We start from the raw sequence: 26339 nt of genomic DNA, 5'->3' as shown, positions 1-26339 counted from the left end.
CCCATTATGGTGTCAAACTTCTGTTATCACTGTAAATCTCCATACATGGCCTTTGCTATTCTAACATGTAAAACTGTATGATAGACAAAACTATCTAATCTCTCAGAGGAAAAATTTTTAAAGAGGGAAGGGGTAACTCTATATGTATTCAACTAAAAAAAAAGCACCAGTAACAAATACCTCACTAAACCCTGCCAAGTTCATGCAGACACCTGGGATTTGTATATACATCATTTGGATATAGCCCATTATCAAACTATCTAGAGAGTTAATCAACAGAGGACACTCTCAGCAAAACAAGACCGATGCTACATAATCAGAAACACCACAGCTGTAAACAATGGGAATGCACATTATTCCCAAACAGTATAAATAATTTAAGACTTCCAGAACTGAAATTAATCTACATACCATTTGAAGCACACAGAACCACCAATTCAGACAGAATAATGAAAGGTAAGGGAAAAACAGATGGATAATTAAAAAGATACTTTTCAAGTGGGAATACACCTAGCTTAGCCCTGCTGGTAACGAGTAAAAAAATAAATATCTATTACATGCATGTCTATTTAATATGATTTCTTTTTTGCCAGAAAGGATTGGGTTTTTTTTCCTAAAGTCTTATTGGACACTGACCCTGCTATATCCATCAACATCTATCTGATTAACTCTTCAGCTCTTTGAAGAATCAGTGTTTTATAGGGCACTATTTGCAGAGAATAGAAACAATCTCATTTGCCCATATTTGAGATGGGCATTCCTCTTTTAGCCCCCACTGCCCTATAAGTCAGCACCCTTTCATCCCCAGATGAAATCTCAACAGCATACTTCAAAGGAAAAAGATACTCATGGTGTCTTAACCTTTCCTTTGAAACTAAATCTGTAGATCCAATATCATCTAGCAAGGCTAATTGCATAGTATGCAAGGGAATTACTATTATTTCAATATAACCCACCACAGAGAAATGATGAAAGCTGAGGCACTGTTGTAACAAGCTTTATATAAAGAAAGCTCCGCAAACGCACTATCAAAGGCAAATATCTTGCCCAGGTAAAACAAGAAAATTTCACAAATTATCTGTATAACCTGAACAATTAACATTCAAATATCAGGCAGTTTACCCTGCAAAGAAAAGCTCGGGAGGGGACAAGAAATAGGGAAAAAAAAAAAAAAAAAGGAGATAGAGAGAAGGTATGTGATTGCATGGTTAGATGTTACCATACATCTTTCATCTCATTAACTCCCTGTGCTCTATATTTTACATTCTAATCGACTTACCCTCTGCAACTTTTACATTTTCCTATAACACACATCCAAATTACTCTAAAAGCTGATTTAAGATCAAGTAGAAAAATATGGAAATGCAACAGATAAACTAGTATCAAAATTTAATCATCAAAAAATATTTATTTCTCATGCAGGAAGCAACAGTGCTAAAAAAAAGACTGGCATCTACACAAGTAGAAGTATGACCTCAACAGCAATTTGGAAAACTCTTACTGCATTAAACAGCTTCTACTGTAAGAACATAAAGAAAAGGTAACTAATTTGGAGAAGACTCTAAGTTTTAAATTAAAAAAGAGGAATCTTCTACTCCTCACCATGAAAATTCATGCCTTCCATGAGTTACATTAATGAAAAAATAAAAGAGAAATATTGAAACACAAGTTAGAAAAGTGCTTAAGCGTGTCCCAGTGTTTCTGGAGCAACAATAAATTTAAGATATGCCTAAAAGTTTTCTTCAATTAGGGAGAGATCTGTCAGTTCTCCCTCTAAATGCCAAAAGTAGGGGAAAAGGTCTTCAATCTGGTTAAAGTGCAAGTACAGTGTTCAGGTAAAACCAAAACAAAACCCATCAAAAATATTTTTTTGCTATGTTTACCATATGGGGTTGGAAATTAGTACATGAACACTTTTGTATGTATATATATATATATATATATATAAAAAATCATACTGTCCATGTAATCCAAATCCCTTTTGTTTGTCATGTTCCCAAATAACTGCAATGTACTAACATGTGCATGTATTGTTCATCATAAAATAAAATGTATCTGGAATTTATACCTGCTTACTTTAGGCAACATGATCGATCAATAACAATCATGTTTTATGGGAAGCCAAATTCTTTAGAAATGGGCTGGATGTTATTTACTAACTTCAATTATTTTTCCACGTGAATCAATAGTAGTTGCACCTACATTCAGCAAACATGGAAACAATCATCCAGTATTTTTAAAGACATTTTTACAGAGGAAACAGCTATGAAAAAGAGCAGAGAAAATAAGGTTACTTTTAATTAAACACAGAAATTAATATCTAGCACAGAATAACACATTATTGATGCGGTAATTAACATTTTGTATTCTGAAAGATAAATATATTAGCAAGCCAGAAGGGCCTGGCCTTATTTTATTATACTTTAATAGAGAGGAAACAGAGTTAAACAGATGGCACTCAGTATTTCTCAATGAATTCAGCATCTGTGAGTACACGTTGCATAAATGCCAATTAAAATGTGTCCGAGTAAATTTAAATCCCTTGCTGATAGAATGTAATCCAACCTAGCTGGCTTAAGATCAAGGTTAACCTTAATCATCTGCTCAACTTGTAGCAAGTTGCTCTCAAATTGTACAGAAATTCCCAGTGAAATAATAAAACAGTGTTCCTATTGATTTGTATTTATTTACATTCATAATTCTCTTCTCAAGTGTAGGGCCAAAGCACAAAGGGGAAAAAAACCCAGTAACTATGTGAATCGTTTGACAAGTCCAAACTGAAGAAATACTTCTTTGATTTTAAAAGCTTCTGCAGAAACGTTTTGCAGAACTTTCCCTATGGGTACTTTTATGAAGTAATTATTTTAGAAGCGTCTTGATAATTTTTATTAACCACACAAACCACTTTTTTAATTTCCTCTACTCTGTTACTGACAAATTACCAATATTTTACACTAGGTTGTCACCTAAATTTTTCATACAGTGCAAAGTGAATTTTGAATATTATGAATATTCAATGAAATAGATACAGAAAAGACTACATTGAAAAGTTAAAGCAGTATTGTTATATAATTCTATAGCAGTTGTAATTTAATTTGGCATTTTACCATCTTGTACTAAGGCAGAGAGGAACAGAAAAAATACCTTTAGTATTAAAAAAAAAAACCACCAAGAACCATCCAAAGTCAAAACTTTGAAAACTTTGAGATTTTGCCATGTATTTCAAGAATTACGAAGTGCAATCCAGTAGCTCTGTACTCAGGATAGTTGAGCATCCACCCCCATGAGAAAAGAGAAGGCATTTTTGTGACGTGCTGAGCCACCCATAGAAATTTGGTATCATTGACTGAACTGGGGCAAATGTACACCAGGCAAAGATTGGATCTTTTGCAAAGCTAATCAATTAAGTCCCTTTATACATAATCCATGTGTGCAGCCTTTTCCCATACCAATTATTTCATGCTGGCAACGTTTTGTTGAGGGAAAAGCCAGTCAGAAACTATAAAACATACAACCCAACAGCAAATGAAATTAAATGCCAGAAGTGCAAATTACTATCTAGGAAGTGAAATCTGAACTATTCATGCATGTATACATACTAGCAATAAATTAAATTATGGCAGTCAGGGAAAAGACCTAAATGTCATCAGAAAGAGTGCAACGGAAACACTGGTGCCACACTCAGAAACTATAAAATGAAAGCTTTCTTTGAAAGAGGGAAAACAAAAGGTTTACCACTGTTATCTACAACAGCAGGAATAAAGTGACCCCACAAGACACACATGCATTTTTAGATTATTAGAAATTTTGAACAGTTCACTAAGTCAGCAAAATCCTTTTTGGGGGCAGTTCTGCAAGACAGGCTGGGCAAGACATCATTATGTCTTTTATGGAAGGTCAATGCTCAACAGAATGCACACTAGGAGCCTGATTTTCAGACCTATTAATCAGTGAACTATTGAAGATCTGGCTGAGGAGCATCTTGGAAAATCAGGTCCCTAGGCATTTCAATAACCCTACACAATGGTACTGGAGAAGAATGGAATTAAAAAAAATAAATTTCAAAAGCCAGAGTCCACAACAGACATGTTCCCTAGATCAGATTATGAATTGGGTAATGTCAGCAGAATTTTCAGATACAAATTTAACTAAGTATGGTGCACTCTCTTGATTGACTTGTCACTTGTAGTTTTTTATTGCAATAGAGAGACCACAGAAGAAACAGTAAAATACTAAAATGCTGAGGTAGTCAAAGGTTCTACAGTACAACATGACTATATAATGCACTCGGGAAAGACTCACATGGTCCAAGAAAGCTTGTAATTCAAAACACAACTACCCAGAAAGATAAATTCTGAGCACAGGCAACATTCAGCACAGAGGGAGACTGGTGGAAAGACAGATGGATGGGGTAAGTTGAGGATGAGCAAAGAACCTCCAAGTCCTTTCTGGTCTCTACCTTCTGGCAGAAGCATTTTTGCTTGACTTATCTGAAAAGAGGAGTTGTTGGAGAGAACAAATTCCAATGGACAAATGGAACAGACCTCAAAAGTCAGATTTTCCTGCAGGAGAGCACCAGCAAAGAGGAAGAAGAGGTCTGTATGCTGTCTCTTCTAATTTCACTCTCCAGTTATTATTCCTGATTGCACCTATTCCTGATTTCTGCACCTGGCTAAGTTTCCAACCCTCTTCAGAGGCTTTATATCCTTGCACTTGAAAGTTTCACCAAAGGCAGGACAGGTCCATTCCCCCAATCAGTTGATAAAAGCTGAATGTCACACACATCACAGCAAACTACAAAATTTTTGAGAGCGGATTCGGCGCTTTTGATGGCAGAAGCATCTCCAGCTTCACAAACAAGCTTTGCTACTGATGATTCAGATTTATTTGTCTCAAAGGTCCTGGAAAACAAAAGGCAGAGCACCTAAAAGGATGGATCAGGGCCTACCAAGCACTAAATCTCACAATGGTTGCAACAATATTTGGACTAGACTCTTTAGCTTGAAATGCGCAAAATAATAGAATTCAACAATTGCTGTAATTCTTTGCAGTTGCACAAAGAATAAGCACTTAAGGATTCAATTGAGCAGCTTTCATTGTTTTCTACTGTAACTACTGCTCTATTTATTCAGAAGAGGTGACCTTCTAGTAACCTTGTACTGTGGCTATGAATGAATGGAAATTTGACCTCACTTTAAGACCTCTATGAAAAGAATTATACTATAATGATTTTTGCATCTTTATGTCAGCCTGCCAGATAAATATTTCATTCAGTTGCTAACTGGATAATGCATTTTAAAAACAACTCACAATGCTGAATGCATTTTTAAAATATATTGCTAAATGAAGCAAAAATTCAACTATTTTTTTAATATTTAAATATATTTGACATTTAAGAAATATTAGACATATTTTCCTTAGTGCAAATGCATTATGCATTTAAAAAGTTTTAACTTCCATTAGGAAGCAGTAGCTATGAATAATACATCTTTTTCTAATGTCTTTTTAGGTACACAAAAACATCAATTTGTAACTAGCTTAAAAGAAATCTAAACTACAGGTAAGCCATCTAATGTGTCCCCTTACTACCTTTTGGCAAGATTAGTCTAATCAGAGTTTTTCCACTGAATTACCCATATCAACAGAAACCCTGTACAATCATACCCTGCTCTCTAAAACAGCACATGATCTTTGCTCATGTGGGTAATTGCCAGGGTGGAAAATCGCAGTGAGGATGATGGTACAGATGTTCTTTTTCAGTTGACCAAACAAAATGAAAGAAAACAAAAAATTACCGTTTCATAATGTATCCTATTTAAGATGCACTGGTTTATACACAGTTGCGCACACGTAAACAAATGTAACAGGAATTTTCAACAGATTTTTCTAACGGAAGATTACATTCTTCTGTTGACAGCACAGGAAAAGATTAGGTTTTAAGGAAGGGAAAGTCTTAAGAAAGCATCAACACGTGAAAAACAAATGTTCCACGTTTGCAAACTATAAGAACGCACACTATGATACTTATTAAGTTAAAAGTTCTTGAATAGGTTTTCAAAGCAGGATAGATCACTGGAGACAATCTTTTTTCACTTGTATGCAAGGACAAAAGACAAGCAATCTCACCACTGACAGGGTAAAAAGAGATTTGCCTGCAACCATTATTACTGCTGCATTTACTGATCCTCATCACTGAAACCAGAAATTGCACTTTAAGGTGATGAAGGCAGGTCACTGTGAGTGTATTCACCAGGGACCGCTGCAGAAACATTCCCACAGAAGGGACAATTCATGAAATCTGTTTTCCAGATCTCACAACCCTTTGCCGCCCTCCTGGTCTTGTTCTTCTCGCCCCACAGGTACTCCTTGCTATGGATACCTCTGGGAGTTGTTCTCCACTGTGTGTTTGTTCAGGGAGATTTTACCAGATTGTGGGCTTTTTTTGCTTCTTACCATTAATTATTTTACATTGCACCCAAAACCCGTCGGTGAGCATCATTGCTGTTACAGCTGAGGATTTTTAACATTTAGGTTATTTCCAAAACTGCCCTGCTTATTCTCAAATACAAAGCAAAACAAACTGTGAGGGCCTAGCAATTCCTTGGCAATGATATATAGCAGCACCAGCCCTCGGCTGTGGCAATACAGAGTGAATGATATTTTTCTATGTTACAGGGACACACAACAAGAAAAGGAGACATGGAACCAGGTAAAGGTGGTGGAGAGCTTAAACAGCACCCGTTTGAAGCTAGACCACCACAGAATTTCCTTATATGAGTGACAGAAGTAATTTCTGTCAAAATGAGTAGCATAAGGTACATCGGAAAAGGAGGGGTGGTTGCTGACCTACCTCTGGACAGCAGGGAAAACTAAACTGCCTTCCTTTACCAACAGAAACATCTGGGATGAAGATCTTCCACTAGTGTATCCAGAAGCTGGGTGGAAGAGATCTGCACCGAGTTGTTTCTTATCTTTCAGTGCCTCATCAGCAGAAGTCTTTGTACTTGTGAATGAGGAGGACAAAAGTTAACGGCTTATATGCATAAAATTTTCCTTTTCTGAGGGATGAAACAACCTGCATCTCATAGACAGCTTCATAACTGATTCTGGTGAGGTAAGCACAGGCCAGAGAAAAGCACTGCCCACCTTCCATAGTCTAAACAACAGTGCTTTATTACTGTATATATTAAAGCAGATTTCCATCCTAGTTTGAGTTATCTGGGACAAAAATAAAACATATTCGACATGGATATAAAGAAGACCAAAAGGCATCACTGTCACACTTGGATGGCATGCTGCTACCATCTATCTCAAGGGCTCCATTACTATTAGGGAAGGAAGGATGACTCGAAGTAATCAAGAGATTGGGGGCTAAGTATGGATTAATTACCCTCAGCCTCCTTTCTTACAAAATCCAGATGCTCATGCATCTGGATTAAGAGGAAAACTGGAAATAACCAATAATCAGCACTTTTAAAGTATCCATTTCATGGTTCTCAGCTGACTATCTTGCAAGGTGTGTAGTTGCTGCAGGAAATCTTGTTGGCACTCTTTACAAGTCCTTTCATTACTGATTTCTAACAGCATTACTGATCACAGAATCCCAGAATATTCTGAGTTGGAAGGGACCCACAAGGATCGAGTCATTTCCTTCTGATGATTCCATAACTACTGCAACTGCTTTGCTATTCACTGTAAATATCATGTGTCAGGAAGGGAATAAACATCCATGTATGGGTACAAACTGCGACCGAAAATCAGCCATATTTTTTCGTGTGTCTTTTTACAAATCATGCCACAAGCCATCTGCTCAGTGTTAGTCTAGACAGAAGAATCACTGCAGAAACTGCCTTTCTCTAAGGTTCCTGAATGCTGACAGAGAACAGAATATGCAATTATATTGCAATAATATATGCACTGTTATGTATGCATATTCCTGTATGATCTCTAACCAGGAACAGGGATGGAACTGTTCCTCCTATCAGCCTCAAGAATGTGTTTTATTTATCCTCATTTAGAATAAAGCAATCGAAAACATGTGACAACTGTTTAACAGTAACAAACAGATAATTACTGAGAATTGCAGATGGAAAGAGCAAATCCACTATTTTTGAGCACTTCACAGTGTTACCTAAGTGGAGGAGAATCAGTCCTATTTGTTTCCTCTGCAGAGTGTGTAGCCATAACTACAGGCGGGGCTCACCCCCACCTTGTAATTCAGCTTTACAGGCAACTAAGACAAAAATACAGCATCCTCTGTAGTTTCTCTCTAAACCAGTCTGTCAAGGATCCATCACAGATGGTAGGTTCCTGAGATGCTGACCATCTCTGGAATAAGCAAGCGACAAAGAGTCAAAATTCTGAATCATTTCATTTCTATGTAAAAGCCTAACACCCACAGACTTAGGTGATGACTACAAGATCTACCCTCCTCTTACACTTCCAAATATTTGCTCCAAGAGAATGGTAGAGAGAAGGACAATGTAGAGAGCAACTTTTTCACTTCCACATAATGAAAGAAAGTCTGTGGCATTGTCTCACCCTCTTCCCCAATCCAAACCCCAGTTTGTGGTGCAGGAGCTTAGCTGCTTAGGTTAGGTTAAGCTAAACACTGGACAGTGTGTTTCTCTTCATTTTGCCCTGGCTACAGCTCTGGGAACAGTTGAAACCAAATTTTTTCTGCAAAAAGTATCAACTTCAGAGTATTTGTGAACTATCTTTTGATTTGACTTGAATCATTGAATAACTTCAACAAATATATGTTTAAATTGCAGGAATGTCATAATAACAATGCTTAAATTGCCTCCCAAACAAAACTGAGAAGAAAAGGGTATTATTAGCACTGACACCCCCAGTATATATGCTGGTGGTGGCACACACAGGTTACCTCTCACACCTGACAGGTCAGCAATTAGGTTTGTATCTCCTTCTTGTGGATTCATGGAGAAAAGTTGAATTTTGTCTTTCTCAACGATATCTCAAACACTTAGCCTTTGGTTTACATAAGCAATAAAACCCTAGTATTGCCAGCTCCATCCTGTGCTTGTTTGTGTTCTCCACAAAAACTTAGGCGTGCTACCGGATTAATTTAGCTTGCAGTAGATTTAGGCTTCAAGTTGCTGTAAGTATTTGGTGTTAAAAATCATGGCTTTTTACAGTGATATTGTCAAAATTCTTTCCTTTAGCAAACATGTTAGCATTTAATTTACTAAGTAGTACTTGTAGCTTATAACAAAACTATGACATGGCCTGTATTTTTGATGCCATGTTCACAGAAACAGCTGGGTGTGCACACTGGAATTCAACAGTATTCACATCATGCTTCCTGACACAATGGTGGACCAAACTTTCAGTTCTTCCAAGAAATAGAAAGTTTAATCAAGAAGCATATCTTTATCTGTACCAAAATGAGAGTACCATGACTTGGGTTAATTTATTGTTTCATGACTTTGTCTAAAAGCTTGCAAAAGTTAGCAATGTCAGAAATGGATCATGCAGGATTATTGTCCACTGAGTACACCAGACTGCTAGGACATCACCTAAATGCCATTCCTGTTCCACTGCAAATATCCTGCACACCTTGCATGGGCCACTCAGGGTATACCTGTCTCCTGCAGGTATAGCTGTGGAATAGCTACAATCAAGTTACTACATTCCCACCAGGGGGGTACTAATGATGCAGGGATTCCGCTCCAGGTCTGGAACTGGTGAAGACACATAACCCAGCCACCTAAAGTAACAAACTTCATCAGTGCTCACAAACCTGGGAACAGAACCACATAGATTGCCTTTGCTTTCTTTAGTCCCAGATTCCTGTCTGAAAAAAACGCAGCTAAAGATCATAAAACATGAGAAACATGAAGGCTGTATGAAAACCTCAAATAGATGTAGAGCGTGACCTAGATCTAGACGTAAATACTGAAACGTAGATAAATACTGAGAGGATTTAGATCACTGAGCCCTTCAGAAACTAAAATGGGTTTATGTTAATGAAAATCCTTCCATCCCCTGCATATTGCCACAAGTCCATTCACATATGTTAAGAAATTCAACTTATTCATAGCTTTCTGTTCTTAATGTCCTGTTTGCCACAGACAGACATTTTCCCTGACCACATTATCAATATGTTAACCTGAGAAAATATTAACAAGCTGTTTCACTGTATATTTATAACCACATTAAATTCTGAAATGAAAGTCTGCAAACCAGTCATTAAATAGATTTAAATCACACTGAAACTGTACAAGTGAGATTTCCTATCATCTGTTTATAACATAAAAACCATTTATGTGATATAGATCTGATAATTTCCATTCACCTGTTCTAATGGGTGCATGAGGTTAATAAAAGATGCAGATTTAAATAAGAAGTACCATAATTGGAATCTCATCTTTACATCTGCTCTCGTACTATCAAATGCTGCAGAGAAAATGGCTGTCAGATTCCTGGAGCAAAATATATGACGACTTCACATCACTGATTTTTATTGGATAATGAGGCTGCTGCCATACCTGGGTCCATTTATGTGTGCTGAAATTAAATTTACATTTGTTAACAAGTTCCTTGAAGCCCTGTTGACATTATGTGTACTCTAACTATTGCTGTATTTTAAAATTATAAGTAATTGTGTTAACTCAAATTCAAGTTAGATCATTACAGTTTAGGAATAGCTACAAGAGATGACACAAAGAAAGAGGACAGCAGTTCAAAATATTCACAGAGCTGGACTACACACATTATACTATTCCACAGGTTTCTATGTTTTCAAATTGCCTCAATATTGATAATTTTCAGTGACAAGACAAAAGTTCAGAATCTTCTCAGAATCCACACCAGAGATTCAGTTCAGACCACGAGCTGAAGAAATGGTTCTTATTGCCTTCCATCTCTTTTACACACACAGAATCTCCAAACTAAGAATCAACAAGTTCCACGTCCTTAAAAATCACATCACACGCTTGTATACACATACTCACTATCTGTTTGTCAGCAGCCCTGAAAAACAGGAGATCCACTTGGTACCTCCCAAGATCCCGACAGTGGCTTTGTGTCCTTCTGATTTCAGAAGGGGCCTCGGGGTTGTAACACCTACACCAGCACTAGGGCAAGAACCTGATTCCAAGCAAACCTGCTTGCAAGCATACTGTGGGATTTTTTCCTTTGGTGATTTGCTGTTGGTTTTATAAAAATAATTCTAAAAGCCTCATGCACAGGCCATCTCCTATGTAATTTACCCGAGAACATTTCTCAGCTAACTATCATGACTGATCCTGTGGCTGTGGCTCTGATCCTGTAACACTGCTACAAACTGACTGATTGCAAGACACTGGAATGCTGGATGCTTGTTTTAAAGAAAAGTATGGAGAAGAGAAAAACTGTTAAAGTTATGCCAATCACCAAACTTTGTTTTCTTTAGTCTGTTATAATTTTGAAGTGGTTATAAGCTGCATCCTTACACAAACTTGTAGCCCAAGTACAAATGCAATCTTATGTCTGGCAAGTGCAATGTGCTTCTAACAATGCAATGTTTTCTATAATAGTATCTAACAGTGCAATGGTTTCCATCAATAAACCTTATGTTGAAGTGCTTTATCACCACTAACAGATCATGTATATATCAGGAATTAATTCATTTTACTAATTCTAGTAGAGTCTTAAGGATTTTTAAAAACTCAAGACTTCAGTCTACATTTAGGTTTGTATTAGCCAGGTGTAATCGAGCGACCAAATAATTTTCTGAATTAAAATTAAGCTTACATCTAGATAAAATGATCGAATCTTGGGTTTGTAATAGCAAAATCTCCATAGAAGGAGAGCCAAACCAGTAATTTATAAAACTCAACTCCATTTCAGTGACACTGAAATAACAGAAGGATTTATGAGTAGTTTCTCTCCTTGTTACACCCAGATTACTGTGTCATCTGGGTAAGGCTGAAGACTTAAGAGTATTTCACCTAAACTAATAAAGCTATTTACTGAATCTCAACTAAGTGCTGAAGTTTACTTCTAATGAGTGTTGACTGATCTTGGCAAAGAAAGTGAATTAGAATACACATAGCTGAGCCAGACAAGTCATCACTAGTCAGCATGTCCCCAGGGGACAGAACGAAGAAAAATTGTTTCTCAGCTTATTTTTTTTTTCTGAAGGATCACCACAAACGCTCAATGTTGATAGTAGCACTATCTTGACATCCTTTCAGAGCTGTTCTTAGCTGTGGTAATATCTTGTCTCGCTGAGCGTTTTTTTTTTTTTTTTACCAGTTAAAAAATGGAACCATTTTAACAGTTCATTTTGGTTTTATCTATCCAAACACTTACAACACACTCATCACCCCTGTGTTTGTAAGCCTGAGATTTGAGTGTTGTCACACAAAGGCTTAGTGTGCAAATCCCCCAGGGCCTGGAGTGCCCCACGTCAAACAAAGGGTTGCATCGCTGGTTTCCAGTGCAGCAGCTCTGGGGCAGCCATGGGCTCTGCTCCATGGGCTCTGCTCCATGGGGTGCTGGACTGGTGGTCTGAGGATCCAGCTGGTTTGACTTGGCTTTTCCTGACTCCCTGAACAACTCAAGTCACGTCTCTCTGCCTCGCTTTCCAAAGAGAACTGAAGCAGTGATATCTTTCAAAACCTGTATCTAGAAAGCCTAAATAAAAACCCTGTCTCTGTGAGCATTTTCAGTCAGAATGCACTAAATATCACTAGAAGGTTCAGGGTGTTACCACATCTAACTGTTTGTACCACAAGCAATGCTATATTGGTTTTATGAATGTCACCAGCACTATCACTCTCATGAAATGAAAACAGGAAAAACAACCCCAACCTAACAAAACCATAAACCTAAAATACTGTGCAGCTGAAAGCTTTCCTGCTTTCGCTCAGTTAAAGTTCATGAAGTTCACGAAGAATATGAAAGGTGTTTTCACTTCCCTGGTTTCACAGAAAGTCACTCGAGGCTCAGCTCAGCAACCAAACCTAACGCGTGTCCTACGCATCTGTGGTGGCCTCTTGACCTGAGAACGACGGGAAGAAGGGAAAATCCAATCTTTTCAGATGTACCTCTCATCTAAAAAAAATAACTTGGCAGAATTACAAACTAATTGCTCTCTGGATATTTTTTTTCCTAGATGTTCTGACTCTACTGGGTTCCGAGCATGCAAGGTACGGCAAGGCAGAGGGCCAACACTTTGAGAGAGAAGAGCAACAAATGGTGCCTACATGCACTTGTGCCTAGAAAGGCTTGGGAGAAACACACACACACAATCTCTCTGCATCCATAAATGCAGAACCACATTGCCAAGACTCAGTTACTGTACCTAGTTGTGACCAGATTTACTGTTTCATGGGTCCTTACGTTTGTGCTGCTTTAATCTGGCTTTGGTAAATTTTACAGCCCCTGATCCCCCCATAATTTTCTCCACAGTTTAGTTGTCTTCAAAATAAAGAAAGTTCAGAAGTGTTGTTACAGCCGGATAAACCAGGCCTTTGAGGTGTGAAATAAGAATGAAAGCAAGATAAGCTCTTCCAAAACAATATGTAAAGGTTCAGTGTCTTATTTTTCATTTGCATAAATTGCAAGCTCCAGTGACATTAGCTTTAAAACAACAACAAAAAAACCCAAACAAACAAAAAAACCCCCAACCAACCAAAAAAAAAAAAGAAACCAGAGCAAAAAAAAACCCAAACCACTTTTTTTTATCAATGACAGATACTAGAGGCAGATAATTTGGAACACAGCACTGCTTAGATCACATTATTCTACTGACCGTATCACCACAGAGGAAGCTGGAACTCCTCAAAGGCTATTTTAGAAACATCAGAAACATCATCATAACAACAATGTCTCCCTAAAAATAACAGTTCATCTACTAAACCTCTCTGTGCGAAGGACACAGCCCCTCTGCTCCCTGGAGGTTTTCAGTGGTGCCTTATATTACCTTGAATGATCATAAAAGCAAGTATCACCTGCCATGATTTTTTTTTTTTTTTAATATTATGAGATGTTCCTGGTTCTTTCTAACTACATTTTTTGTCACCTCTGTGTTTCCCAGATTAGGATCCAAGGCCAAAAAATGCTGGTTAAAATTAAAAAAAAAATGTTAGTGTAGTGTTGAAGGAGGAAATTAGCTTGTCCTTTACACACAAGCTTCAGAAAACCTGGAAAAAGCAGAAGGAATTGGGGTTTCCTCTAATTGAATCCTATATCCAGATAAACTCGCATACATCTAACCTTTGTTCTCTTACTACAAAGCTGCTCAATTACACATGGAAAATGAGGCACAATAAAAGCTATGGCATCTATTCACACCACGGGAATCCAGTTTAATTATTCCCACTAGGAGATATGAAGTATTTCCTAATGCAAATACTGGACTCTCAGAACTCTGACATCAAGGAACTGCACCGTATTTTCCCCCACAGGGATGAGGCATTAAAAGTGATGCATTTTACACTCAGTTTAAGCACAGTATTTTCTGATGGTTCCGATATGGAATTAAAAAGGCAAATCTGTGAGTTTTCAGTAAAGTCCTTGCAGATTTTCTAACATGAAATACGAATATGCATAACAGATTACAGCAAAATGTAGCTATTTCTGCAAACATCGACACAAACATAACACAGTACACCCTGCATTCATGCACCTGATATTGAGATACAGTTAAATTTCTGCAGGCACCAAGCATTTTTGTGCTGTGTTTCACCACTAGCTATGCATTACAAATTAGCACGAGGTACAACCCAAATCAGTGATAAATCTGAAAACAGATCACAGATCAAATCCTCAATTCTAAAGAAATGTCTGAGGAGTGGCATTAAAGAGTGTTTTAAAGAGAGTAGATTGGTCTGCTAATGGTTTCATCAACAAGTAAAAAGATTTTCAAGGCACAAAATTCAGAACTGAAGCTTCAGCCTAAATCAAATTCATATCTTTAACCATTCTACACAAAACCAATTGATAACTCTATGATTTACTGCCAAACACTAAATCCAACCTCTAAGTAGAGGAGTTTCGTGTCTGCTCTCTGCCACTGTTTGACATCTGAGCTTGCCCATGGGCACCTCTGTGTCCTCTTCCATCAGTTGCTCTCACAGGCCTCTTTTTCCACTCTCAAGTTATTTCCAGTGTCTTCCCTGCTCCGTAAACAGAGGCAGTCTCCAAGCAGTGACTGCAGAAACCTGGCTCCACCACACTATGTACTCAAGTACTACAGGAATTAAAATTGACAATTTCCTATATTTTAAAATAAATAATTAAGTATAAAATCCTCAATCTACAGATAGCTGTTAATTATTCCCACTAGGAGATACGAAGTATTTCCTAATGTAAATACTGGACTCTCAGAACATTGACATCAAGGACCTGCACTGTATTTTCCCCCACAGGGATGAAGTATTAAAAGTGATGCATTTTACACTCAGTTTAAGCACAGTATTTTCTGATGAATCTTGAATCTTCTCAGAGTCACTGGATTTTATGTGAAGTCCCCTGAATCAGTGACTGAATCCCAAAGCACACATCCCCTCATAAGCAAAAGCTTTCATTCCAGCGACAAACAGGAAGTAGACTTTAAGAAAGTATATGTGTATTTTCAATAAAAGCATCTGTCATATGATCCTGGGATTACGATCAGGCTATATTAAAATAAAATGTCACAAAGTTTAATTTTGGAAGAAAATTGGGATTTACATTGTCTTCCATTCTGTGCTAGCAAACCAAACCTTCTCACACCAGAAATGGTTTCGTTGCAGATCACACTTATAAAAGTAAATTGATTCTCAGTGTCTATGGTGAATGCAACATATGTGTATGTGAATTACATAAATGCATATATATGTCTTCATCCAAAATAGTAGAGCTAATGTAGGGTCTTTGTTCAGTATTATGCTCAAAGGTACACTTAAGCACAAAAAAAAAAATCTTCTAAATATTACGTTTTTAACTCGATACATAATTTTTAAAAATGCTGAAAAAATGACGTTTCAGACAAATGTAGTTTAACTTCTGTACAGAGACATAAACACATCTTTGCCATACACATAGCTCAAAATTACTACCATGTGCCAAATAAACTTTTACAGATGTTCAGCAGCAGAGTTCAAAGAAACTGCATTGTGTCGTCCTTGACATATACCAGCCAAATATATAAAAACAAAGAAATGTCAAGATATCAAATGAAGTGTCCATTTGCTGATGTTGAGATAAATGAGAGATGCAGGGCTGCTCATATTCTTTCTTTCCCATTACTTGAACTACATTCAAAGGATGCTCTGCTTCCATCGTGAAGCATCCCAGCTAAGATATCACATGTTTTAAACTGACTTCTCCCCATGGCTTTCAAAAGGATATTTCCACATCACAGTACATGTGTGAGCCCCTCCTCTGAGGAACTTTTGTGTGGACACATAGAAATTGTCTCTCTTTCAGCATTATACATAGTATTGTTGGGGTTGGGTTATTTTTGTAAACGTAATCACAAAAAACATTTAAGCATTTTGCTTGGTAGAATCAATAATATCCGAGATAAGGTATGTCTAAATAATATTTTTATTGCTATAAAGGCAATTATATTGCAAATTCATGTATTACACCTAAAAATCTTGTAATTAATCCTGTAACTGTGCGTTAAGTTTAATTCATCATGCCCCATTGACCACTCACCTGTTCCATACTTCTGTTCCCACTAATCCATTTTCCCTAAGGCCATTTCTATCATTCCTAGCTTTTGAACATTTGCACATCTCCAATTTTTAAAAAAAAAAAATTAAACCCCCTTTCCCCTCCACCAGGAAATTTTTCCTTTTTTCTTTCCATTTTAGATTTCCCATTTACCTCTCTATTCCTGAAACATCCCCACGCACACACTCCCAAATTACATTTCCCTAAGGCACAGGACAAGCAAGATTCAGTCCTGGAATAGTGACAGGTTTAAAGTATAATATTTCACAGCCCATTAGGCCTGGAAAGAAAGGCTTTTTAGCATTTAGGGAGCTACAAACTCCCTTTCCAAGAAGAAATATCCTTCTCCTGGTCTATGTTATTCACTCCCTCACTACATATGCATGTACACATATATATATATATGCATAGGTATGCAGCCAGTCTAAAACATATCGTTTTGTATACTTTATTCACAGCTATATTAGGCAACTTTTAAAGATTTTGACAAGTCATTGTTTATAATTGTCTAGTATCACACAGGTAAATTTGTTCTACAGGAGGGAGGAGATGAGAAATAGCATCAACGCAACATTCACAGGAATTTTTTGAAGCTGGACTTTTCTGCCATGCAAGTTTTGTGGTTCATAGCAAATCCATGGTGTTTTGATGTAACATAACAATTTTATTCACCTTTCCATGGGATGAACTGCAGAAGTAACTTATGGTTTTCACACCCAATACCAGCAGAAGTTCTTGCCAATAAAACCTACCACCAACACTTCATGCTTTCTTCCTCTCCTAAATCTAAAATTTCCTCTCCCATAAAATAGCTTAGTTATTACTACTGAAAAAAATGACCAGTTTTTTTTGTTTGTTTGCTTGTATTGTTTTTTTTTTTTAATTAAACTGACAATTCATTAGAAAACACAGTTTTGTGAACAGTGAAATTAATGAAGCCTGATTCCTTGCAGGTTTGTATATCATAACCAGTTACTCCAGTACCTCACAAGGCACCCTTTCACTAATTAGTTCATTTAACAACAGCTCTGTTCTCTGGTGCCTCACAACTGCTGAACTCATGCACAGTCCTTCCTCCAAGGTCCCTCACTCTCTTGCTGTCCCCTACCTTGGCACCCACGGTTCAGAAAACTTGTAGGAATGGGATGTCTGAGAAATTGGGCCCTGTCTCACCCCTTCAGATGAGGTTGAAATTGGCCATGGAGTTAAAAAATTTGTGATTGTGGGGAACCCTCACACACATGTGGATGCACGTGTGCACACACACACAATGTAATCACATAAAACTCATTTCCTTCGGAAACCAGGCTAGAAACGACTTCGCAACAGCAGATGTGAACACGGTTATGGAAAGCAGCTGCATGAGTTCGCCATGAAACAAACAAACATAAGGTCAACACACGTGCAGGTTCCTGTAACAAAGCTCAACTGGCAATTCGTTGAAATATTTACATAAATATTTTAAATATCCTCTTTCTGTGGGGCAGAGGACATACATCTTGACATCAGTTTGTGTAAGGTGTGTTTCTTATTTTCTCTGGGTCGAATTCTTACCAATTGAAGTCAACAGAAGCTTTATCTCTGACTTCTAAATCTACAGCCAGGATTTCTGTCTCTGAGTATATTGATATAATTTATCTGGGTGTGCTCATACTTCCCCTTTCTCTGACTGCATTCATATAAATTATGTTTTTATATCTTCTCATGCAATGACTGTACTTGAACTATTCCAAAATCTATCAATGACAAAATATATATGAAAATCTTTGTAACAAAATGACTTAGAACCCAGAGACATTTGGAAACAAGTATCACCACAAACCCCTGCGGTTTTAACTAGAGAGATGAGGTTTCATTGCTTCTGACAATGGAACGTAGTTTGGGCTCTCTTATGGGAGCCACTTAGCAAACACTTTGTTACATCCATCTTCAAAAGCCATCTGGAATTTATACTGTGGCATGTGTCATCCTGGTAACATATAACTGTGATGAATTTTAAGGGGCAACAGAATCCAACCCCATCGTCCTCTCTTCCACTACATGAGAGACATTTAATCCAGAGAAGTCCACAGCATACCCACCTTCTACACCCCACAGTTCTGTCACCTGCTTCAGAAAGCTCAAGAAGAAACCAAAGCCAGTGCTCTAATTAACCACCCCCCTCAAGACATCTTATGTTCAAGAATTTATGCCAAATATTATATTGGTTTCCAGTACATCGCAGGAGCTGCATTTCCTTTTCAAGTATTCCTCAAGGAAAGCTTCCTGTACTGAACTTCTGTAGTTTGAATGTTTCAGCTAAAGACAGTATTAGCAGCTGGATTTATACCACTTCCAAAATAAAAAAGGGTTCTCTTAATCTATGATAAGAGCAGTAAAAGAAAAAAAAAAGTGCAACTATATTTTGCAATACTCTACCAAGGGTTTTGCAGTGCACTGACTAGTTTCACAGGAGACGAGAGAGTTCAGGCTGCTACTTTTATCTGTGTGGCTGATCTCTGTTGACTAAACTAACCCAATCCCCCCTTTCCCAACTGAAATAGTGGATCTAGAAATAATAACAATTTTTTTTTAAAAATCAACAATCAAAATTTTAACAGTTTATGGGTTTCCTTTCTAAAACCTAGCTGTTAGTCTCCTTTATGCATGGAGTGAGACTCAAATAAAACTCAAATCATCGCTGCAAGGGTGAGCTGAGTAAACGTTAAAGGAGATGAAGAGTGAAATGCATCTCCTACTGAGTGTACTGCCCTATAACCTGAAAATAAAGACCATTAGGATTTACAGTAAAGCACAGATACCCTTAAATACCACAATTTCTCAATGTTCAGAGAACAAATTGCTTAAGTCTAGTACAACCTTGGTGATCGCTGGCCTAGATGGCTATGACTGGGATTAGTTATCTACACTGAAATATATTCAGCTCACTCTGAAGTTTCCAAGCACAGCTTTCCTCTTTTCAAAAGAAAAATGGGCCACGTGCTTTTACAGGTATAATTTCTCTTTGGTGGAACAGGTAGTATTTTTCACATTTGAATGAATAAACCAGTCGTCGAGACAAGGCCTCTTAAACTGAGTCTAAACTCAGTGCAACTCTGTAAACACATCCCTGCTTGAAACACCGTTCTCAGTTTTAGTCCTTTTTCCCATGAAAAAGGAGTCACACTTGTACTTTCTCAAATGCTCGGGGCACAACTGGATTATCATTAAGAATTTGAACAGCAAACATTTCTTACAATATATGAGATTTTAAGTACTTCAGTGGAGCTGACTGCAGTAAGAGCTTTGCCTGGCAAAATACATGCGATCTCCAAGGTGTGGACTCACCGTTCCCTTTACTTAGGAAGGGGAGGTAGAGGCAAGCTGAAGTCAGAAAATGCAGGTATGAAATGTAGACCTCAAAATTAGCTCCATCTAGGATGACTCTACTAACATTTCAATTGCATTTTCAACAACAGACAGAACTCATAATTAGTGATGCAACCAAATTTGCAGAGACACAAGTAGAGTGCCCAGACTAATTCTGAAGGCTTGTTTGCTGCCAGTGTTTATCTGATACATCAGGAATATAATTAGAAGCTGGCAGTCATGGAAGGAGGTTGATCTGTGAAGTTGGTCTTCAGTGTGTGTGCTTGAGAGATGTTATCAGTGCTCCCCTTTGAGAAAGATTACTAGTACCCAACCCTCTTTAGTGTTTGGGATTAAAATTGTGCTCTAATTACATCTTCCTGCTGTTTTTTTTTTCAATATAGATTCTAATTCTGTAAGCACATGCCTATTTTTTTTACTTTGCGATACTTCCTCGCGTCCATAATCTTGCTGTGAAATAAGATTAACATGATCAGATAGTCATAAACATTTCTTAGAAAGATATCCCCCTCACCTTGAAACGTGTAAATATTAGCTGGTGGTTTTTGTCCTCCCAGATGTGTTCTGGGTGTGGTTTTTAGTTTAAGACTGCTGTCAGAGCAATGAAACTCCATCTCCACTGCAGCACACAAACTGATCTACCACTCCAATGGAGAATACAAAGCCAGATCGCAGTGCCAGGACCACCAGTTTACCTTGCAAGACAGTTGTCTACCCCTCTGAAAAGTTTAGTAATACTTGCTACAATTTCTCTGAAAGAAGAGGAAAAAAGCTGCCTCCAATTGTTTTGGTTGGTTTCATTCTCGTATACTGATGCATAAAAAGTATTAGGAATTGTCACACTAGGCATTTCTCTACAGCAAAACACACACAAATGTTTTTTGGCATCAAAATGTTACTTCAGCCCCTACCTGAAGAAGAAATAATGACTGCACCTTGTTTCCAGTTTAAAAAAAGTAAAACTAACCCAAAACCTAAAAAAGTTCTGTTTCCTCAGTGAAACCTCAAAGTAAAGTGAATACAACTGATTTTATTTTTTTTTTTTTTGAATCTGCCTCAGGACCTGGCACACTCTGGAACAGCTTGCCAGTGCTTGGCTGCTTAGTTCACTATAAAGAAAAAGAGAGAATAAGAAAAAAATTAAAAAAAAAAAGCAAATCTTTCTGGTTTCTGGTAAAATCCTTTTCCCTCCTAGAAGCCTTCCCAATACATGCAATTCCTGACGCCTTTTCCTATGGACAGCCCAGACATTTCTGGACTAACCTGCCTTCTGCAGTCCTCTCAATTTCTTTGCTGTGCTTCTTGGACCAAGTCCCCAAACCCCTACACTCATAAGCATTCTCACAACTCCTGCCTTTCACATGCTCCTCTGGTTTCCGAGCTGATTTCTGGCACCATTTTTCTGTAGTTCCTTTCCAGCAATGAGTCAATCTGTAGTGCAAGTCTCAGCACAGCAGCTGCCTTCATCTTCCTCATATTTTAACGAGCAGCACTCTGCTTAGCATCTTGCACAAGGCCAAGCTTTAAAATGAGTTGTAGAGGTCAGCAGCAGCTTTGTTGCTTTTTTTCTGGAGCTCAGGATCCCTCCGAGGCTTGTTCCTTCTCTCAAGTAGTGTTCCAACATGGATAGATTTTCTTCACCTTTCCAGCAAGTCTGCAGATGGAGGTGCCTACTTAAATGGCAAAGCCAACAGCTGAGAAAATGGTTGCAGTTCAATAAAAAAATATGGCACAGCATATTTGAAAGATGGGAGCTTGCTTTAGATTTCATCTATCAAGAAGAATTATTCACCTGCACATGCACACTTTCTCTTTTTTTAAACCCCCAAAGTCAACGTGGCTATGGAATACTGACATGGATCTGACTTTGGATCCTAATGGGCCTAATGTTTCATTCTTCTGATTTGCATCTGCTCAACCTTCATGAATGCAAGCCTATGCTGATGATCAGCCTATGCTGGTAATGGGGATACAGAACCTAGAAGAAAAATACCTTAATGGGAGCCAGAAAATAAAAGACAAGATACCTGACTTATAAATCCAGCAATATTTATATAGAATAATTTTTCTTGCTGCTGTTACAGAAAGACCTCTAAAGCAGAACCAGATTCTTAAAGGCAGCTCTTCCATACAATTTAGATCAAAAAGCATACATCCTATCATTTTGCTGTGCCATCGAATGTCTGCTAAGCTTTGGAATTTAGCACCAGTCACAAAGCCACTGAAATAACAAGGAACATGGCACGCACCAGACTTCCAGAATGTAAGGAGCCCGTTCTTCTTAATGTGGAGCATAGGTGGCACTGGCACATGTTATCAGTTCAACTTGCCATTTCATGTTTTCAAACACTGAAAATACTAGTTCCATCATGAAGATCCAATCAAGTCTTCCCTTACAGTTCCTTACACAGCTTTCTCCTTTTTTGAGCGTTACAATGCAACAGTTCATATCCTATCAATCTTACCTTCATGTCTAATTAAAAGGCTGCACCTTTTACCGAATAAAATACTTTTTTAATTAGTCAATCTTTTCTGTAACCCTGAATTGTCATATCACAGGAAGATGTGTATGAGATTAGGAGGAGAAGTGGAATCTGAAATAGGATTCTGGCATTTGAAGGTTATTTGTCATATGGCGATTCATGCCATATCAGCCATTTTATACATGGCTACAAGGGAAACATCTGCAAGGTCCAACAGCTGATAAAGAATAACCTGCCCTGCTACTAAAAAAAAGGAAGACTGCATTCTATTCAAAGGCTGCAGATAAGACTTAATGAACTGAGATTTCATAATGGAGAAGTGATGGGCAATGGAGACTTAATATATTCCACATACACAAAGCATTAAGAAAATATGTCAAAAAGAGAATCTTAAGCTGGGTTTTGCTTTTTTCTTTCTTCTCCCCCCCTAGAGGTATTTGCAGCCCTGCATAAAATACGGATTTAACGATTTTAAACAACTCTCAATATCAACTTTTCCAGAGATTCTATTTCCAAATTAAGACCTTGCGATTCCACCCCCCCTCCTACCTATGTTTTGGCAAGCATTATTAAAACACACTATTTTACCCAGGACAGAGCATGCAGAAAGGGCCTCAGGATATTAGTTTTGCTGGTCATTTTCACAGAGAAGAGGTTAAGCCACATAAATTTTAGCAGTACTCTTGTTGGTCATTTCAGAGGGAAACAAAGCTAGTAGATGGCATGGAAAAGAAGGATGTTATTAGAAGTTAAAGGAGGGGGGGAAAACGAAAACCTTTTCACTGACAATAAACAACAAGCTTGACCTTTTGGAGGAGGGTACTGTATGTCAAACGAGCTGAAAATGATTTATAAATAATTTTATGGTCACTTAATGATTTATAAAATGGTGAATCCTACAGCGGAAGAGAAGAGAGAGCCTAAATGGCAACAGACAAAGGAATTAATCCCCATGACTGTGGGCATCCTGACTGGATTCCTTTGCAATTTTGTTCAGCAAAGGCCTAGTTTTGCATCCCCACTGAAATGAGACGAAACCCATATATTCCTAAGTCCCTGACTCTTCACCTGGCCACAGCTGGTACTACAGGCTGGTTTTAGTTTCAGAGGCATGAAGAGCTATGAATTTCAAAGCTAACAGAAATCTCAGAGACAAACAGAACTTCCATTCCACATCAAGCCTGTCGCACCACAGCCCTTCACAGTACTTGCAGCCTTGTCAACAGTCTTCCTTTCAAAATATATTGCTGAATCCAAAAGTTAATCTAAAACATTTCAGTTGGCCAGGAACTGCTACTTCTCAACCCAACGCTAATTGTGCCAACATTTTTTTCTTGTCCCAGTAACTTCGAGTTGTATTCTTGAAAAGATTGTTAAAATATGTTACAAGACTCGTCCTTCACAGCAGTGATATCAGAGTGGTAAGTAAAGAGGCTTTCATCATGTAACAACTCTTAGCTGCCAGCTTGCTTTACTGCATATTAGTGAATGAAATGGGATAACCATGTGTTGTACAAGTATAATTGGCTGAAGCAATCAATATGATTGGCTTCCACTCATGTGGTTTCTGTAGCCACACAAATCACTTTGCATTTGCCTAATCGCCCAGTAGGTGTTAAATAACCAAACCTGTATTTTAGATTGGCATTTAAAAAAAAAACCATGAAAACCTATTAAGGTCAATAACTGCTCCTAGCAATGCCAAAGGAGAAGCATGGTACCAACATTTCTAAATTGGTGAAACACACACACACACACACAAAAAAAAAAAAAAGGCAAGGAAAAAGCTCTATGTAAGCAAATGCATCTGCTGAAAAAATTATTCTGCAAAATGCATTGGAAAAGTTACTTTATTTTGTAACTACTTTAATAGTTCAGCTCTTATGTTACCCGTAATACTCCCAGGTCTGTGTGGGACAAAGGGAAGTTTGCATCCAAAAAAAGTGATACATATGGTTTTAATTGCTTTTTGCAGGGAAGTCAGGGTCCAACGTAAAGAAAAGTGATTCCAAACTCCAGCTTGCAAACCAGGTTTTCATGTGAAAATTTCCAATAAAAAAGCAGCAACAGATGTGGTTGAGGCTATAAACTGGCTTGGGACAATTTTTTTCAGTCTGTCCACTTCCAATCAACTGCCATCTACTTCTTCCTAATCAACACTGTTTTCACTTAGTGCAGTCAAGGTTTCCCTCACAAAATCTCTTCCCGCAAAGAATCAGCTGCACATGCAACAATGTCCAAGACCTTCCTTCTCCTTCAGTTCTCTTTGGGTTTTTTCTACCTCATTTTTTCCCTTTCATTCCTGAAATCACAGATTCGATGTAGAGTATCATTTTAAAATGAGATAATGAAATATGGTATCAAGCTACTGCTCAGCAATGAAGCTACTGCACAGCTCTTCTAACACTCACCAGAGCAAAAGAACTCAACTTTGAACATCTATAAAGTACAACCAGCGATTTCCTAATTTGATTCCTTGGTCTTGGCTGCAGTAACTCAGGGCATTAGGCACAGTAAACCGTCACTTACAGAAGTTTTATGCAATGAGACAGCACAATTTTAATGCCCCCAGAATAAATGCTTTTTTCTTAAATAAATTATTCTAGGAATCTCCACAACTGAGGAGTATCTGATGTTATGTACTCTACTTTTCCAACTGCCTGCCAATTTGTTTAATTCTGAAAGGGAAGCATTCTTCTGTGGGTGGAAAGCTGAGAAATATAGACTATGCAAAGCTAAATGTTGGGGCCAACGTAAAGGTTAGGAGAAGATATGGGAATAAACATTTCAAACTTCAAGAAAGAAGAAGGATGATGTGAGAGATAATGAAGATTAGCCTACCAATAAAAAAAGGTAAAATAATATCACGTTATGAGAGAAACACAGGTTTTCTTAGCTCTGAGTAAATAAGCACACCAGAATGAAACAAAAATAATAAACAAACCAGCTTAGCTAGTTGAAATTTTACAAAGCACTGATAACTAATTTTATAGAAGACAGTTACTACTGGGTCAAAATTTCCTGTCAATCTCTACATACAAATGTTTTGTTTAGTCATGATTCACAGGAGATCTGAACTGTTAGCATCTATGATGGATACAGAATAAGCAACTAAAGCAAAAGAATTCAGTTAAAATGCTAATACATTTTGTGGTTGCAAGTAATAACTACAAAGTGCCACCTGAATGAAGTCCCCCAAGAACAAATCTTTGCTTGTATTTTCAATGAAAGTGTGGATGTAATGGTTGAAGTATGGAGTGAAGGAAAAATTCTCTATAAAGCTGAATTTATTCAAGCTTTTGTTTTCTTGTCATTGCATTCTTTAACTCTTACATACATGGGGTAGACATTATACACCTTTCATGTCCTTTATATCTATTTTTCTGACATAATATTAAATAAGTTCAACATTTAGGTTTTCAAAACAACATTCCATTTATAACCAAGGCATTAAAAAAAAAACCAAAACCCAAACAAATGAAAATCAAATAGAAATAAAAACACTGCAAATGTTGACTTAATTTAATCTATAGTCAAATTAATGTATTTTTGGTCTCTTGCATAAGTAGCATTTACTGGTAAGTATCAAGTGAACAGGAGGATATGAAATGCAATGAGGTTTTCCTTCCCTGTGTAGTCTTACCACGACATGCCACTATGTAGATCCTTGACTCAGCAAGAGCTTTTCAGATGAGAACACCTGACTATACTGAACAGACCCTCTAGTTCAAAGACGTTTTTGCTGAGATGAAAATTTTTGCCAGTCATTCCAACAACAAAAATACAATGTTTGTCAGGTTAAACACTGAACTC

General features: G+C 37.6%; 1 protein-coding gene across 4 annotated transcripts in view; it reads right to left on the bottom strand.

The window, feature by feature from the left end:
* The window catches only part of ROBO1 (roundabout guidance receptor 1), a 715278-nt gene that overhangs the window by 127825 nt on the left and 561114 nt on the right, over positions 1-26339 (bottom strand). The window lies entirely within an intron of this gene.

Source organism: Pipra filicauda, unplaced genomic scaffold (genome assembly GCF_003945595.2).
Source record: "Pipra filicauda isolate LSUMZ 115617 unplaced genomic scaffold, ASM394559v2 scaffold59_size3379749_pilon, whole genome shotgun sequence".
In the NCBI taxonomy this organism is placed as follows: domain Eukaryota; kingdom Metazoa; phylum Chordata; class Aves; order Passeriformes; family Pipridae; genus Pipra; species Pipra filicauda.
Note: the sequence above shows the minus strand (reverse complement) of the source record. Positions and strands in the feature narration are given on the sequence as shown.